Genomic DNA, 17,846 nt, shown 5'->3' on the forward strand with positions numbered 1-17,846 from the left:
GGGGCAAGATACTTCCCTGCTTCAGATGAGATGAAAACACAAAGCAACCTGTCAGCTCATATGAGTAAAATCAATGAGTTTGTGCCCCGTCCCCAATCTTTCATTGTTTCTTTCTCTGGTTTACTGCCATATCTCATCCTTTGCGGCCTGTTGTAGCCACTCATTCATTCATATTGTATTCTTTTTTGAAAAATAAATTCCCCTGATTATATTTTGTGTAACAGTGTCTGGCAAGTGAAAACTTAATTTAACCACGCTCCAAAGTGATGCACTGAAACATTTTATTAACTTATTAATCCACTGGTGATTCATAACTGTAGTTGTTTCATGCCCCCAGTCCATCAATCACTGTTGCCTACCTCAGCTTCAAAACAACCCGAAAAAAATTTAGTGTTTCAGACTTAATTTGACCCATTTTCTTACTAATTTTAGAGAAACACAGCAATTTACTCAAATCAATAACAACAAATTGCCCACTCAGTGTCTGCATCTTCCCTACAGTCTTCTGGCATAAAGTCAATACCAGAAGACTTGCATATTACACTTGGTTAAATTGTATTTACATGCAATACTGTATTTGCCAATTAAAGAGGATGCTGTTAATGGAGATTTTGTTTAAATGGACCATCTGCTCAGAAAGGGAAACTTATCACCCATCTATCACCCATCTATTATCACCCATCTATCAGAAAGGGAAACTGCTGATTTAGAGGAACCTTTTATATTGTGGTGTTTATTTTAGATTCCATGTCTCAACAAGTGCTGCACACATGTTTGGAATCAATAGTCTGGAAGGGGTAAGTGGCTTCAACAACAGCTACATTCAGGATAAAGAGGTAAAAATAACATATGATAATGCATGCAGAAGGGAAGCGGACTGCTTTAATGCAACCCATCCAGCAGGAGTTGACAGGATTAACTTGGCCGCCTTCCTAACCCTCACCCAATTTTAGTTCTTTCATGGGACATGGGCGTCGCTAGCTGGCCCGCATTTATTGCCCATTCCCAGTTGCCTTTAGAGGGGCAGTTGAGAGTCAACCATATTGCTGTGGCTCCGGAGTCACATGTAGGCCAGATCGGGTAAGTATGGCAGATTTCCTTCCCTAAAGGACATTAGTGAACCAGATGGGTTTTTCCTGACAATCAACAATGGCTTCATGCCCATCAGTAGATTCTTAATTCCAGGTTTTTGTATTGTTGAATTCAAATTCCACCATCTGCTGTGGCGGGATTTGAACCCGGGTCCCTGGAACATTAGCTGAGTTTCTAGATTAATAAACTAGCGATAATACCACCAGGCCATCACCTCCCCCTACTGGGCTCAACTGGAAAGTGTAAAACTGCCTTGTCTCTCTCCGGGATTGTCGATGGTGCAGCTCTTCAGTTGACCATCAGGAGGTGCACAAGTGCCTGCTGGACTGACTCATCTCACTTTGTTTAGCCAAATGTAACATGCCAGTCTTCTGGTATTGTCTTCATGCTAGGTGACTCATCCTGTACTTTCTCCTCTCTCAGCTGAGGAGATACTTCTTCTGGCCCAAGTGGTGCAGGCTGCATTGTCAAAACCCTGTGGCGCAGCAGTGTCAGCAGTAGCTCAGCACTCTCAGAGGAGCACACTCTGAGGCAGAGGAACTTTTAAAAATTATTTCATGGGATGCTAGCATCACTGGCTGGGCATTAATTACTCACCCCTAATTGCCTTTGGACTGAATGGCTTGCTAGGCTATTAAAAGTCAGCCGCATTGGAGTATACAAACCAGACCAGGTAAGCACGGCAGATTTCCTTCTCTAAAGGAACCAGTGAACCAGATGGGTTTTGATGATAATCAACATGATAGAACTTTCATGGAATCCCTACAATGCAGAAGGAGACCATTCGGCCCATCGAGTCTGCACAGATAACAATCCCACCTGGGTCCTATCCCCATAACTGCACATATTTACCCTGCTAATCCCTCTCACCTACGCATCCTGGGACACTAAGAGGCAATTTAGCATGGCCAATCAACCTAACCCGCACTGTGGGAGGAAACCGGAGAACCCGGAGGAAGCCCACACAGACACAGGGAGAATGCGTAAACTCCACACAGATAGTGACCCAAATCAGGGATCGAACCCATGCCCCTTGAGCTATGAGGCAGCAGTGCTAACCATTGTGCCACCATACCACCCCCTTTTAATTTGATTCACTTTTAATTAGAGATGTTTTTAATTGAATTGTTAGCACACATTGCAATACTGAGCATACTGAAGTAGATTACCTGCTCTTCCTTCTCTGTCGCTGTATTTAAACCAGAGGAGGAGGGTGAGAGCTTGGAGTAGGATGTTGGGAAGCAAAGTTCACATGTGACATGCAGTAAAAGCAGTAACATGAATGTTTCATAATGTAGCTTGCTGACAGGTATGTGTGATTCTATAGCATGAAAAGGAAAAGAAACAGATGTCATAACAAACATACAGCTGGCATCTGTCTTCCAACTTTTCTGTCTCTCAGAGTCTCCCGTCCATACATCTGGAAGCCTTCCTTCTCCGAGAGAAAATGCCTGATCTTGGGAAGTGGTAACACCTGTGCATAATTGTGCTTGTGTTAGTTTTGCCGTTTCATGGGGAGCGGACATGATTAACCAGAAGCAGGAACTGGAATCCTGAACCCTCGAATTAAAACGTTTATTTATTAGTGTCACAAGTAGGCCTATATTAACACTGCAATGAAGTTACTGCGAAAATCCCCCAGTCGCCACCCTCCTGCCTCTGTTCGGGTATACTGAGGGAGAATTTAACATGGAAAATGCACCTAACCAGCACGTCTTTTGGACTGTGGGAGGAAACCCATGCAGACAAGGGGAGGACGTGCAGACTCTGCACAGGAAGTGACCCAAACCAAGAATCGAACCCAGGTCCCTGGTGCTGTGAGGCAACAGTACTAACCACAGTGCTCCCATGCCGCCCTGGCTTTTGACTGACTGAGCCCCGTCTGACCTTTTAACCAAATGCGCAACACAGGCTAAATTCTAAAGACCCTCGTATTCCGAGGTGGTCTCCCATCCAAAAACTAACCAAGCCTGAGTTTGTTCAGCTTCCGAGATCAGACAGAATCAGGCGTTTTCCAGGCTGTACAGGGAAGACATGTGTTATAAGTTCCCTGCTCCTTTTAAAAAGAAAACAAAATCCATAGGTTTTAGTCCTGCAATAGCAGCCAGTTCCTGTTACTCCCTCCCCACCACCATTTATGATAAATACCGTCCCTGTACACTTTCAGTGGTGATGCCGTTGAAGAGGAAAATCTCGATTTCTAGAATTCCAAAGGTTTTTTTTATTCATTCGCAGGACATGGTTGTCACTTGCTGGTCAGCATTTATTGCCCATCCCTATTTGACCGAGGACTCTTGAGTCAACCACATTGGTGTGGCTCTGGAGTCACATGTAGGCCACACCAAGTAAGGACAACAGATTTCCTTCCCTAAAGGACATTAGTGAACCACATGGGTTTTTCCCACAATCGACAATAGTTTCATGGTCATCGGTAGATTCTTAATTCCAGATTTATTTTTTATTGAATTCAAATTCCACGATCTGCTGTGGCAGATTTTGAACCCGGGTCCCCAGAACATTAGCTGCGTTTCTAGATTAATTGTCCAACGATAATACCACTAGGCCATCGCCTCCCCATATGCTGAAGGAGTAGAGGGTGCGAGAGAAGAGAGAATTGATATTCATCACCAGCATGATGGGCCAAATGGCCTTCTGCAGGAGTGCAGTGAGAATTTAATTTGTCACTCACTGGCCTATACCTGTGGTGGGACAGAATCTCTGAAGGAATGGTATCAGTGGTTGGTTTCAACTATTTATGTTCTTTCCCCCTGAAATCAGTACAAGAGATTGGAGTTTCCCCACGGAATTTCCAGGTCACTCTCTATTATTTAAAAGCTATAACTCTGTGACTGACATCATTAATCAATTACCACTGCAACTATGGAAACACAGAGAATGGATAGTGGAAACCGGAAGAATAATTAACTATCTAAGTCATAGAACAGAACATAGAACATAGAACAGTACAGCACAGTATAGGCCCTTCGACCCTCGATAAGTGCCGAGCTTAGTCCGAAACCAAGATCAAGCTTTCCCACTCCCTATCATTCTGGTGTGCTCCATGTGCCTATCCAATAACCGCTTGAAAGTTCCTAAAGTGTCCGACTCCACTATCACAGCAGGCAGTCCATCCCACACCCCAACCACTCTCTGAGTAAAGAACCTACCTCGGACATCCCTCCTATATCTCCCACCATGAACCTTATAGTTATGCCCCCTAGTAACAGCTACAACCACCCGAGGAAATAGTCTCTGAACGTCCACTCTATCTATCCCCATCTTATAAACTTCTATTAAGTCGCCTCTCATCCTCCTCCGCTCGAAAGAGAAAAGCCCTAGTTCCCTCAACCTTTCCTCATAAGACCTACCCTCCAAACCAGGCAGCATCCTGGTAAATCTCCTCTGCACTCTCTCCAATGCTTCCACATCCTTCTTATCGTGAGGTGACCAGAACTGCACACAATATTCCAAATGTGGTCTCACCAAGGTCCTGTACAGTTGCAGCATAACCCCATGGCTCTTAAACTCAAACCCCCTGTTAATAAATGCTAACACACTGTAAGAACACCTCATCTGTGCTTTTGCATAACCTCCCGTTGTTGACATATCATACAACACCTAACAACTGACGAGTGACTATCTTGTTTGGAGAGGGAAAGGTTAACTTCTGTTTCAGATTCCAGCATCCACAGTATTTTGCCATTAACTTAATAGTTTCAGTTTATTAAATTCCATCAGTACTTCTGTAGTAAGTTTTTGCTTTACCAACTCGTGCCTAAGTTACGTGGACTTAGGCATGTATCTCTGAGGGAAAGAATCAGTAGTCCCTCTTAGATAAGCACAATTTCTACAGTATTTTGGTTTAGAGATTACTTTGTTAGTAAATATATTCACATTTTGTGAAGGTGTGGTACATAAAGCTATATTTTCCCCTATCTATCAGACATGGTACAGTGATAGCATCCTTGCCTTGGACTTGTGGGTTCAAGCCTGTTCAAGGATTTGAGCACAAAATCCAAGCAAACACAACAGTGATGTGTTAAGGTTATGCTGCAGGGAACACAGCTGAGATGTTAAACCGAGGCCCTGTTTTCCCTTTCAGATGGATGTTAAGAGTTTTCATTGTTCTCATGGTGTTCTCGATCATCTGTCCCAAAACTAGATTTTCTGATGCTTCCTTCATTTGCTGATTGTGAAACTCAGCTGTGTACAAGTTGATGACCATGTTTGACGATAGGACTCATTATAAAGTACTTTGGGATGTCCTGAGGATGTACAACTTCTTTATTTTCTATTTTAATTAATAAACTGGGTTGGGAGGTACTGTAAGTGCATTGTGTCAATGGAAGCAGTAGTTTTTTTAAAAATTTGTTCATGGCATGTGGATGTCACTGGCTAGATCAGCATTTATTGCCCATCCCTAAATGCCCTGAACTGAATGTCTTGCTAGGCACATTTAGGACTTAACACAGTAAGGATGACAGGACATTCGTGAACGAGATGGGTTTTACGACAATTGGACTTAATTTCAGATTTTTATTGAGTTCAAATTTCAACATCTGCTGTGGTGGGATTCAAACCTGGGCCCCCAAAACATTACCCTCAGTCTCTGGATTGCTAGCTCAGTGACAATACCACGACGCTATTGCCTCTCAACGTAAGGAACTTTTCCACGGTGGCATAGTGGTCAGCACTGTTGCCTCACAGCGCCAGGGACACGGGTTTGATTCCCGGCTTGGGTCACTGTCTGTGTGAAGTTTGCTCGTTCTCCCCGTGTCTGCGTGGGTTTCCTCCGGGTGCTCTGGTTTCCTCCCACAGTCCTAAGATGTGCGGGTTAGGTGGATTGGCCATGCTAAATTGCCCCTTAGTATCAGGAGGACTAGCTAGGGTAAATGCATGGGGTAATGGGGATAGGGCCTGGGTGGGCTTGTGGTCGGTGCAAACTCGATGGGCCGAATGGCCTCATTCTGTACTGTAGGGATTCAATGATTCACATCAGTACTATTCCCTGAAAAGGAAAAAAAGCTATGTGCGGAGATACAGTAAAAATAATGGCTAGATTCCATCTGGAATTCTGTGCTCAGTTTTAGGCAACTCCCCTCAGGCAGCATATAGTATATCCTTGGTGGGGGTACAGCACAATTTTACGAGAATGATATCCGGACTGAAAGGCCCCAATTTTGAGCTGGGCATAACATTAAGCTTATCATCACTTATCAGTAATATTATAGAGTAAATCAGATAACAGCGCTGCCTGTGAAGCGAAACGTGGGCATTGGGACGTTGTCCGATTTGCCCCCCTACTCCTCAAGCTTCACTGTAACAGTACCCTTGCTGAGGTACTTGTCAATAAAATATCACAAAGGGCAGGAAGTTGGGGTACAAAAACCTTCAATTGCTGTCAAGCAACATGTCTGGCACTGAAAATGAACATTTTACAAATCTGAACTCTCATTCCATCATATTTGCATTGTTTTGCCCCACTCATTTGTCACCTCTCTTTATTTTGCTTTCTGTACATGACTTTACACTGATTTAAATATTCTAACTTATACTTTCTGATTTAGATTTTGCATCTTGGTGAAGATTCTTCTGTTGCACTGGATATTAGTTCCCATGTTCCCAGATGCTACGTGGCCCATAAAGACTGCATTGGACTCTGATGGCTGTAAGTTGCCTCTTAAATTCATATTGATCGATTGTAGGCAGCTGTCAGCATTATGAATGGCAAACGCTACTTGTTTGCTGCTGGTCACAAAAGGTGGATCATCGTGTCTAATTTAACTGATGAGATCAGGTTGTGGTTCTTGAGTTTATGCAGTTAAAGGTGGTCTAATTGAGGATTTAAAACTTGTAACATGATTCAATATGTTAGATAAAGGAAAGCATATTCAGCCAGTGGGTAATTTAGAATAAGGGGGCACAATTTTAAAATTACTGTTAAGCCATTCAGGGATAAACTCAGGAAGCATGCGGGATTTTCTGCACCTCCCCCCACCGCCCCACCCCAACCCCACCGTATCCCCCCTCCCCCCCCTCACCCCCACCCCGCCATTGCATGTCCTGGGGCAGCAGGAGTGGCTCGGCATCAGCCGGTGGCAGGATCTTCCAGCCCCGCCGCTGTCAACAGGGTTTCCTGTTGTTCGCGTACAGGATTTGTGCAGGCCACTGGGTAATTCGAGGCAGGGGTTGCCATCAGCGGGACTGGAAGATCCCGCGGCAGGAATGGCCGGAATATCCCGCCCTTTATTTCACAGAAAGAATAGTGGACATTTGGAATTTTCCCATTGGAAGACTGTGAATAATGGGTGAATTGAGATTTTGAAGACCAAAATTAATAGATCTAATTCTGGTAAAAATACCGAGAATATGGATCGAAGATGGGTAGATAAAGTTGACATACAGATCAGCCTCAATCTAATTCAATTGCAGCACTTGCTAACAAATATTCAATCCCCCCACCTCTGGCAAATAGTGGCAGCGGTGTGCACCATCTACAGGATGTACTGCAAGAATTCATCAAAATTCCTGAAACAGCACCTTCCAAACCCACAACCATTACCATCTGGAAGGACCAAGGCTACAGATACAAGGGAACACCACTACCTGGAGGTTCCTCTCCAAATCATTCACCATCCTGACTTGGAAATATATCGCCATTCCTTCACTGTCGCTGGATCAAAATCCTGGAACTCCCTCCCTAACAGCACTGTGGGTGTAGCTACACCCCAGGGACTGCAGCGGTTCAAGAAGGCAGCACACCACCACCTTCTGAAGGGCAACAAGGGCAGGACAATAAATGCTGGCCTAACCAGCGATGCCCACTGTGCGTAAATTAATTGTTCCTATGTCCACATTACATTTTATTGCATATTTAAATTAAATGTAAATGATAATGGATTCCTGCCAGTTTCAGACATCTGGCTCATGAAAAATAATACAGCGGCTTAAACTTAAACTGTACCTTTAACATGTGGTAAAATGCCTCAAACTACTTTGAGGGCATGCCACAGAAATACTATCAAGAAGCTCATTGGGACAAATCAAAGTCCTCTTTATCAGGTGATAGAAATAGTACTTCAGTTAAAGAGTCACATACAGCAGCAACATCTTAATCCAAGTCAAAAGGCTGACCTTCCTTTGCTCTGTCCAAATCTAAGAAAATCATTGTTATCTGCATCAATGTGTTTTCCTATTTCCAACACTTATTTGAAGGGCCAGTCATGAGTGGACATAGGTTCAAGGTGAGGGACAGGAGGTTTTGGAGGGATGTGAGGAAAAACTTGCTTACCCAGAGGGTGGTGACGGTCTGGAATGTGCTGCCTGGGAGAGTGATAGGGGAGAGTTGCCTCACATCTTTTAAAAAGTACCTGGATGAGCACTTGGCATGGAATATAACATTCAGGGCTACGGGCCAAGTGCTGGTAAATGGGATTAGGTGGGAGGTCAGGTATTTCTAATGTGTCAATGCGGACTTGATGGGCCAAAAGGCCTCTTCTGCACTGAATGATTCGATGGAACATCTGCCACAATTTAATGTGACATTTGGAGATCCCAAATGGCTGGTGTTAAGACATGTCAAGGAAACTGAACCTCTGTCTGTGGACCCTGTTTCATAGAACATAGAACATAGAAAGCCACAGCACAAACAGGCCCTTCGGCCCACAAGTTGCGCTGATCATATCCCTACCTCTAGGCCTATCTATAGCCCTCAATCCCATTAAATCCCATGTACTCATCCAGAAGTCTCTTAAAAGACCCCAACGAGTTTGCCTCCACCACCACCGACGTCAGCCGATTCCACTCACCCACCACCCTCTGAGTGAAAAACTTACCCCTGACATCTCCTCTGTACCTACCCCCCAGCACCTTAAACCTGTGTCCTCTCGTAGCAACCATTTCAGCCCTTGGAAATAGCCTCTGAGAGTCTACCCTATCCAGACCTCTCAACATCTTGTAAACCTCTATCAGGTCACCTCTCATCCTTCGTCTCTCCAGGGAGAAGAGACCAAGCTCCCTCAACCTATCCTCATAAGGCATGCCCCCCAATCCAGGCAACATCCTTGTAAATCTCCTCTGCACCCTTTCAATGGCTTCAACATCTTTCCTGTAATGAGGTGACCAGAACTGCGCGCAGTACTCCAAGTGGGGTCTAACCAGGGTCCTATAAAGCTGCAGCATTATCTCCCGACTCCTAAACTCAATCCCTCGATTAATGAAGGCTAGTACGCCGTACGCCTTCTTGACCGCATCCTCCACCTGCGAGGCCGATTTAAGAGTCCTATGGACCCGGACCCCAAGGTCCTTCTGATTCTCTACACTGCTAAGAATGGTACCCTTCATATTATACTGCTGCTTCATCCCATTGGATCTGCCAAAATGGATCACTACACACTTATCCGGGTTGAAGTCCATCTGCCACTTCTCCGCCCAGTCTTGCATTCTATCTATGTCTCGCTGCAACTTCTGACATCCCTCCAAACTATCCACAACACCACCTACCTTGGTGTCGTCAGCAAACTTACCAACCCATCCCTCCACTTCCTCATCCAGGTCATTTATGAAAATGACAAACAGCAAGGGTCCCAGAACAGATGTTGGATGTTGCCTCCTGCAAACTGCACCTCTCTGAGGCTGCCCGATAAACTTTGGAGTTACAAGAGAAAATCTCCAAAGTGCAGAAAGTAATTTCTCAGTAAAGGACTGCAAGAGGTCTCTTTCTTCCGTTCAGGTAAGAAAGCAGTTGTGAATACTGAGTGTTGAGCTATTTCCCTGAAACTGCTTCAGCCTCCTCAATTATCATTGTATTTTCACCTTGCTTATCCCGGTGAGTTGAAGGCTTTGGGAATCCTGTGGACCTGATGTTAAAGTGTGTACTTGTATCGCTCTGACTGAATGATCAGTACATTGGAGGAGGCGATGGCCTAGTGGTTTTATTACTAGATTATTAATCCAGAAACTCAGCTAATGTTCTGGAGACACAGTTTCGAGTCCCATCACGGCAGATGGTGGGATTTGAATTCAATAAAAAAAAATCTGGAATTCAGGATCTACTGATGACCATGAAACCATTGTCGACTGTCAGAAAAACCCATCTGGCTCACGAATGACCTTCAGGGAAGGAAATCTATCATCCTTATCTGGTCTGGCCTACGTGTGACTCCTGAGCCACAGCAATGTGATTGACTCTCAACTGCCCTCAGGCAACGAAGGATGGGCAATAAATGCTGGCCAGCCAGCGACGCCAATGTTCCACAAATGAATAACAAACATGGCAATTGGCAACATGTCTCTGCTGAGGGGGCTGCATGTGCACAGCCTAAAGCACTCAAGTTAAATGTGGAAATTGGTGGATTGGAGTCAGCTCCTAATAGGCTTGGGGGAAATTCTCCCATGCCCCCGCCAGTGGATTCAATGGCGGTCGGGAGGGGGACAGAATCTGGTGGGACCCAACAATCGATTTTACGCTAGTGTGAATTTCCCGTGGGATCTTCGGCTGGTTCCTGTCACGGTGGGTCAGAAAACTCCCTCGTGCCTGCTATGGTGGATTGGGAGACTGAGTAAGCACATCAGGTTTCTTTCCCCAGAAGACATTAGTGAGACGTGATGGTCATCTTGTAGTTCCCCCTTTTCGTACATGCTTTCGGTCATTGACCCGGCAGCAATAAAGAGATGGGGCGGGATTTTACGGCCGCGTTCGCCCTGAAACCGGAAAATCCCGCCCGAGGTCAACAGACCTTTCCATGGTCCGTCCCTCACCTGCTACGATTCCCGTGGCAGGCAGAACGGGAAAACTTGCCCCATGATATCATTTGTCAAGTCAGGAAGGTATGTGACTTTTTGTGGGTGTGGGCGGGGAATCGCGGCGATTGTGGAATTTAGAGCTAATTGTACTCCCACAACATTACTGTTCTTATCTTTCTTGTAGATGCCGGAGGCAGGGCAAGTGATGTTGTCGTAACCTTGGTGAGTTACTATTGTGCATCCTGCAGATCATACAAAGCTATTCAATAAATGTTGTGAAATAAATATACCCTTTCTGGACAACAACACTTGGATCTCATTGATTCAATCCTTGAGGACATGCTCAAAACAGATTGACCTTTCTTACTATCCCTATCAAATAAAGTTGGCAGAGTCAATGGCCCAGATCATCTTGTCCTCAGATCATCAGAGACTGGATGTAGGACCCAAGATATGAGTCAGGATCTTGTGCAAGTCCTGATGCGTTGACTTCCATGGGACTTTCCTGAGAAGTTTAAAGTTCTGATGGGCAATATTCTTGCCCCCATGATCCCCCACAAATGTCTCTGGCTCTGAGTTGGAGTTGGAGACTTGGGAAGTTCCATGGTTCTTACCTGGGTAGCTACCCAGTTAATGTTAGAAAAATCCTAGTCTAACTCCTGGGTAACTGCAGAAATGACCCTGCAAATACTCATACTGACTACCTGACATCCTCTCCCCAACACCCCCTGACACTCTGACTACCCCCTGGCTACCACAGCCTCCCCCCACTCCTGCCCCCACTGACTACCCAACTGATCCAACCCAACAGGCCGGTCGTACAACATTACCCCCCCTGATCACACAACAACCCCCCAACCAACCACTCCTGCCCCTGACCTGACCACGCTTCCCGAACTGACCCAACTTAACTTTACATCCCCCCCCGCCGATCTACGTACTCACTCACCTGCCTATGTCAACTACCTGCTACCCTCACCACCTACCATCTCACCAACCTGTCACCCTACCTATCCACTACCTCACTCACCTTCCATCCTTCCCACTTGCCATCCTCCCACCTACGACCTTACTCACCTGCCGCCTGAACAACCCTATCCAGTAACCCAATTACCTCCCTCAGTATCCACTAAGTCACCCATCCATCCATTCATACATTCTCACACATTTTCACTCAACGTTTAAACTCACCATATAAAACTCGTAAAATGGTTGTGTGTCCTGTCTTCCCCAACTCTACTATGATCTGATGGAGTTCTTTGAGGGACACTGTGCTCTTCATTTCTGGGAAGGCCTGGAAGGCACAGCTGCCTCACAATGCCAGGGACCCGAGCTCGATTCCCGGCTTGGGTCACTGTCTGTGTGGAGTTTGCACATTCTCCCCATGTCTGCTTGGGTTTCCTCCGGGAGATCCGGTTTCATAAGAACATAAGAACATAAGAACTAGGAGCAGGAGTAGGCCATCTGGCCCCTCGAGCTTGCTCCGCCATTCAATAAAATCATGGCTGATCTTTTTGTGGACTCAGCTCCACTTACCCGCCCGCTCACCAAAACCATTAATTCCTTTGCTGTTCAAAAATTTTTCTATCCTTGCCTTAAAAACATTCAATGAGGTAGCCTCAATTGCTTCACTGGGCAGGGAATTCCACAGATTCACAACCCTTTGTGTGAAGAAGTTCCTCCTCAACTCAGTCCTAAATCTGCTTCCCCTTATTTTGAGGCTATGCCCCCTAGTTCTAGTTTCACCCGCCAGTGGAAACAACTTCCCTGCTTCTATCTTATCTATTCCCTTCATAATCTTATATGTTTCTATAAGATTTCCCCTCATTCTTCTGAATTCCAATGAGTATAGCCCCTGCCTACTCAGTCTCTCCTCATAAGCCAACCCTCTCAACTCCGGAATCAACCTAGTGAATCTCCTCTGCACCCCCTCCAGTGCCAGTATATCCTTTCTCAAGTAAGGAGACCAAAACTGTACACAGTACTCCAGATATGGCCTCACCAGCACCTTATACAGCTGCAACATAACCTCGCTGTTTTTAAACTCCATCCCTCCAGCAATGAAGGATAAAATTCCATTTGCCTTCTTAATTACCTGCTGCACCTGCAAACCAACTCCTTGAGATTCCTGCACAAGGACACCCAGGTCCTTCTGCACAGCAGCATGCTGCAATTTTTTACCATTTAAATAATAGTCCATTTTCCTGTTATTCCTACCAAAATGGATGACCTCACATTTACCAACATTGTACTCCATCTGCCAGACCCTCGCCCACTCACTTAGACTATCTATATCCCTTTGCAGACTTTCAGCATCCTCTGCACACTTTCCTCTGCCACTTAGTGTCATCTGCGAATTTTGACACACTACACTTGGTCCTCAACTCCAAATCATCTATGTAAATCGTAAACAATTGCAGTCCCAACACTGATCCCTGAGGCTCACCACTAGTCACTGATCGTCAACCAGAAAAATACCCATTTACCCCCACTCTTTGCTTTCTGTTAATTAACCAACCCTCTATTCATGCTAATGCATTACCCGTAACACCGTGCACCTTTATCTTATGTAGCAGTCTTTGGTGCGGCACCTTGTCAAATGCCTTCTGGAAATCCAGATATACCACATCCACAGGTTCCCCATTGTCCACTGCACATGTAATGTTCTCAAAGAATTCCACCAAATTAGTCAAACATGACCTGCCCTTCATGAACCCATGCTGCGTCTTACCAATGGGACAATTTATATCCAGATGTCTCGCTATTTCTTCCTTGATGATAGATTCAAGCATTTTCCCGACTACAGAAGTTAAGCTAACCGGCCTATATTTACCTTTTGTCTACCTCCTTTTTTAAACAGTGGCCTCCCACAACCCAAAGATGTGCGGGTTAGGAGTGGGTTGGCCATGCTAAATTGCCCCTCAGTGGCAAGAGGCACCAACAGGGTAATACATGAGGCTACGTGGATAGTGCCTGGGTTGGATTGTGGTTGGTGCAGGCTCGATGGGCTGAATGGCCTCCTTCTGCACTTTGTAAATTCTATGATTCTGCTAACCCCAGCCTATCTTCAGGATTGATTCAGTACATTGTTTACTGTTGTGCCACTGTTTAACAATAAGGGATCACTCATTTAAGACAGAGATGAGGATAAATATTTGCTTTTGGAACTTTCTTCCTCAAAAAAGCAGGGTCATTGAATGTTTTTAAATCAGAGGTAGAAAGATTCCTGATGAACAAAGGGGTGAAAGTTTATCAGGGGGTAGACGGGAATGTGGGCTTGTGATTACTATCTGATCAAGCCATGATCATATTGAAGGGCCGAGTGGCCTACTCCTGCTCCTGAGTTGTACGTTTATATATCCTGCTTCACACTTAGTCTGAAAGAAAAGGAGAGATAATTGTATTTATTCACACTTTTATTGTGTGAAAACATTGCAGAGTATTCAGTACAATGAATTACTTTGAAATGCAGTGACTGTTGTGTAGGCAAATACCCCAGCAATGTCCCTCAAGCAACATTGAGATTCATACAAGTAATTTTAGTCAGTAAATGTGTGTTTTACATTCAACAGTCCTTGGTGAGGTCTAAAGATATGTTGATCACTCTTGTTTAGGGATTTTCTGCCTTTTATAAATCTGCGACCACCTGTTCAGGTGCTGCAGTGCTGTCTTGACCTTGCAGTCCTGTTGTAACAGGCTGCGCACTTGTCCTGTGTGACAAATGACTCGTGATCTTGTGAAACAGGGTTGGGTCTATGTCAAAGTCACAATGACGGGGTGGATGGACGGACAGATGTCTTTCCCATCGCTACCCCACTAAGCAAAAGAGAATTCAATTTTTTAGCTCTGATGTTCTCTCTGTTGCATGGTTTTCATGACTCTGTAAGTGCATTTATGACTTTTGCTAAAACTATCCCACAGAGGAAATGGTTGAGCAAATGATAATGGTACAGTTTCCAGTGTCCTTGTCAAAAGAGACACAAGCTATTTAGAAAGCAAAGGAACTAAACCAGGATCATGGAATAGAATTCCTACATTGCAGAAGCAGGCCATTCGGCCCATCAAGTCTGCACCAACTCTCCGACTGACCATCTTACCCAGACCCTATCCCTGTAACCCTACATATGTAATCACCCTAATCTACACATATTTGGACACTAAAGGCCAATTTACCGTGGCCAATCAACCTAACCTGCACATCTTTGGACTGTGGGAAGAAATCGGAGCACCCGGAGGAAACCAACGTAGACACGGGGGAGAGCATGCAAACTCCACACAGACAGTCACGTAAAGCCGGAATTGAACCTGGATCCCTGGTGCTGTGAGGCAGCAGTGCTAACCACTGTGCCTCCGTGCCACCCCAAAAAAATTTTTAAAAGTGGCATCATCCGGAATGTGATGATTTGCTGGATAGCAGGAACAACAGCAAATGGAATACTCCACAAATCATCAATAAAAGATTGATTTCAGTAGCCCACCTTTGCTGATTTAACAATTCTCTTCAGCAGCTCCGCAGCAGCATGGTGCCGTGGTTAGCACCAGGGACCTGGGTTCAATTCTGGCCTCAGGTGACTGTGTGGAGTTTGCATCTTCTCCCTGTATCTGCGTGGGTTTCCTCTGGATACTCCGGTTTCCTCCCACAGTCCAAAGATGTGTGGGTTAGGTTGACTGGCCATGCTAAATTGATGTGGAGATGCCGGCGTTGGACTGGGGTAAGCACAGTAAGAAGTCTCACAACACCAGGTTAAAGTCCAACAGGTTTATTACCAAATAAACCTGTTGGACTTTAACCTGGTGTTGTGAGACTTCTTACTATGCTAAATTGACCCATAGTGTCAGGCGGATTGATAGGGTAAATACATGGGGTTATGGGGATAGGGCCAGGGTGGGCCTGTGGTCAGTGCAGACTCGATGGGCCGGACGGCCTTCTTCTGCATCGTAGAAATTCTACGATTCGTCTATTCTATGATTTTTGAGGATCACCAGGGCATTTTCTGAAACATCAAGTTTTAATTTTTTTAATTCTCTTCGATCGCTTTTTAAAAAATATCCCGTTTTCCAATAATCCTGTAACCACGGTAACATAACCAGTTCTTGACATCTCTCGTGGAAAAAAATAATCAAGCAATCTTTCAGAATTACGTAACGTTGATTGAGTAAGGTTGGAAGACGCATTAATTCCCCACCACAGTTGGCTACCTTTTCTGCTCTCTAAGGAGTACATGATCCGGAACTGATGGCATGAATTGTGAGGGAAGATAAACAAAATATAATACCACACTTATTACCTTTTAATGTCACAGAAATGATTCATGGAGGGAGAAAAGAGAGGGGGGGGGGGGGGAATGAGGGTGGGGTGGGTGGGTGGTGGTGGCGGGGGGGGGGGGGGGGAGGGATTGTTTTTCCATATGGTAAGAATTCCACATTACCAAAAATAAATCAAGCAAGTGTAGCCAGAGGGGAAGAATCACAGTCCGTTATTTTGAACTATAAGTTGAGTTTAAGAAAGGTGTCTGCAGAATTATAGCCCCAGCTTTAGGTTTAACAGCTGAGAGCCAAGTTTAAGCAGAACTCCGCGAGGCCAGCTGTGCGATGGAAAGGAAAGCTATTGTGCTGGTCTTGTGTGAGTGAAAGTGTAGTGGGGGCTGGGCAAGGCTGGCTTGTAACAGCGGAGGAGGCAGCATCAAAGGACCCCTGCCAGCAGGTGGCGGCAACATGACGTGGGGGCGGGGGAGGGGGGAGTTGTGGCTGGGGAGGGGGGGTGGGGGGGGTGGGGGGAGTTCTTGGGAAGGGGGGTGGGAGGTGGAGAATACCCCATCCCCCACCACAAACCTGTACAAAAGTCTTCATAGTGCATTGTTGCTATGGAAGTCCGTGCCACTCTTAAGCCATTCTTTTCCCCTGAAACTTTTGATAAATTTGCTGCCATTTATGAGGTGCAATGTGACTAACTTAGTGTATGCCCGTTGTTGGGGAAATGTGCATGACGTCTTTAAAACAAAAACAATTTAAAATGTACGATTTGTGAGCAGTTTTCTCCAAGTATAATTGAAAAATAGCAACAATGCTTTGAGACAGTGTAATTAAGCATCTTTAGGCTAGAGAAAGTCTTTCTCTTGTGGGCAAATAGTGAATTCTCACATTTATTGAGTTGATTTGTTCTCCTTTCACATGGCCTATAAGTGTCAGAATATAAAACTTAAACAATACTTTCCATTGTGCATATCTGCTGTCATTTCTTGTGTTAATAATGTGGAAAAATTCCCTTGTTTTCACAAAGTATTTTCGCTTGAGATTCTTCTGCTTGCAGTGAAACTGCGGTTCCTGATCAGAGAACAGTATCTGTTGTTACACTGACCCTAGTCTGACCGGCACTGAGATGCTGTTTTGAGCCACATGTAGAGCTTCAATATCTTGACAGCTGATTTCTCATGATGGAATGTAGTTGCCTTGTCCGATTCCTTACAAGGTTTGGAAAGTTCACAGGAGGTCCAAGTGACTTCAGCGCCACTTTAAAGATGCAACTTCACACTGGAACGGGCTCTAAAATGCAGCTGGAGCAAGCTGAAATCAGAGTGAGGTGGACGGGGGTTCACACTGTTTGTCTTTCATGGACTCAAATATCAAACTGCAATCTGACACTTGACTTAATGCTGTTGTTTCTTGTGTCAATGCCAACCTGAAACTACATTGCAGAGCAGCAGAAAAGTGCAAGTGTATTCACCATTAGAGAGAGAGCAAAGCAGGTTTTAGATAAATAACCAAGCCCCTGGCCAGGACTGAATCTTTTTGCTGTTTGGAACACTTTTCATTTTGAGTGAGGGCAAGATGAGAAGTATAGCAAAGATGTAACACAAAGGAGTTTCACTGGCCTTGGTGGAAGTTTGGATGAAGTTTGGATGAAGGGTGGCACGGTGGCACAGTGATTAGCACCGTTGCTTCACAGCACCAGGGACCCAGGTTCAATTCTAGCCTCGAGTCACTGACTGTGTGGAGTTTGCATGTTCTCC

The sequence above is a fragment of the Mustelus asterias genome, chromosome 3, assembly GCF_964213995.1.
Source record: "Mustelus asterias chromosome 3, sMusAst1.hap1.1, whole genome shotgun sequence".
Taxonomy (NCBI): domain Eukaryota; kingdom Metazoa; phylum Chordata; class Chondrichthyes; order Carcharhiniformes; family Triakidae; genus Mustelus; species Mustelus asterias.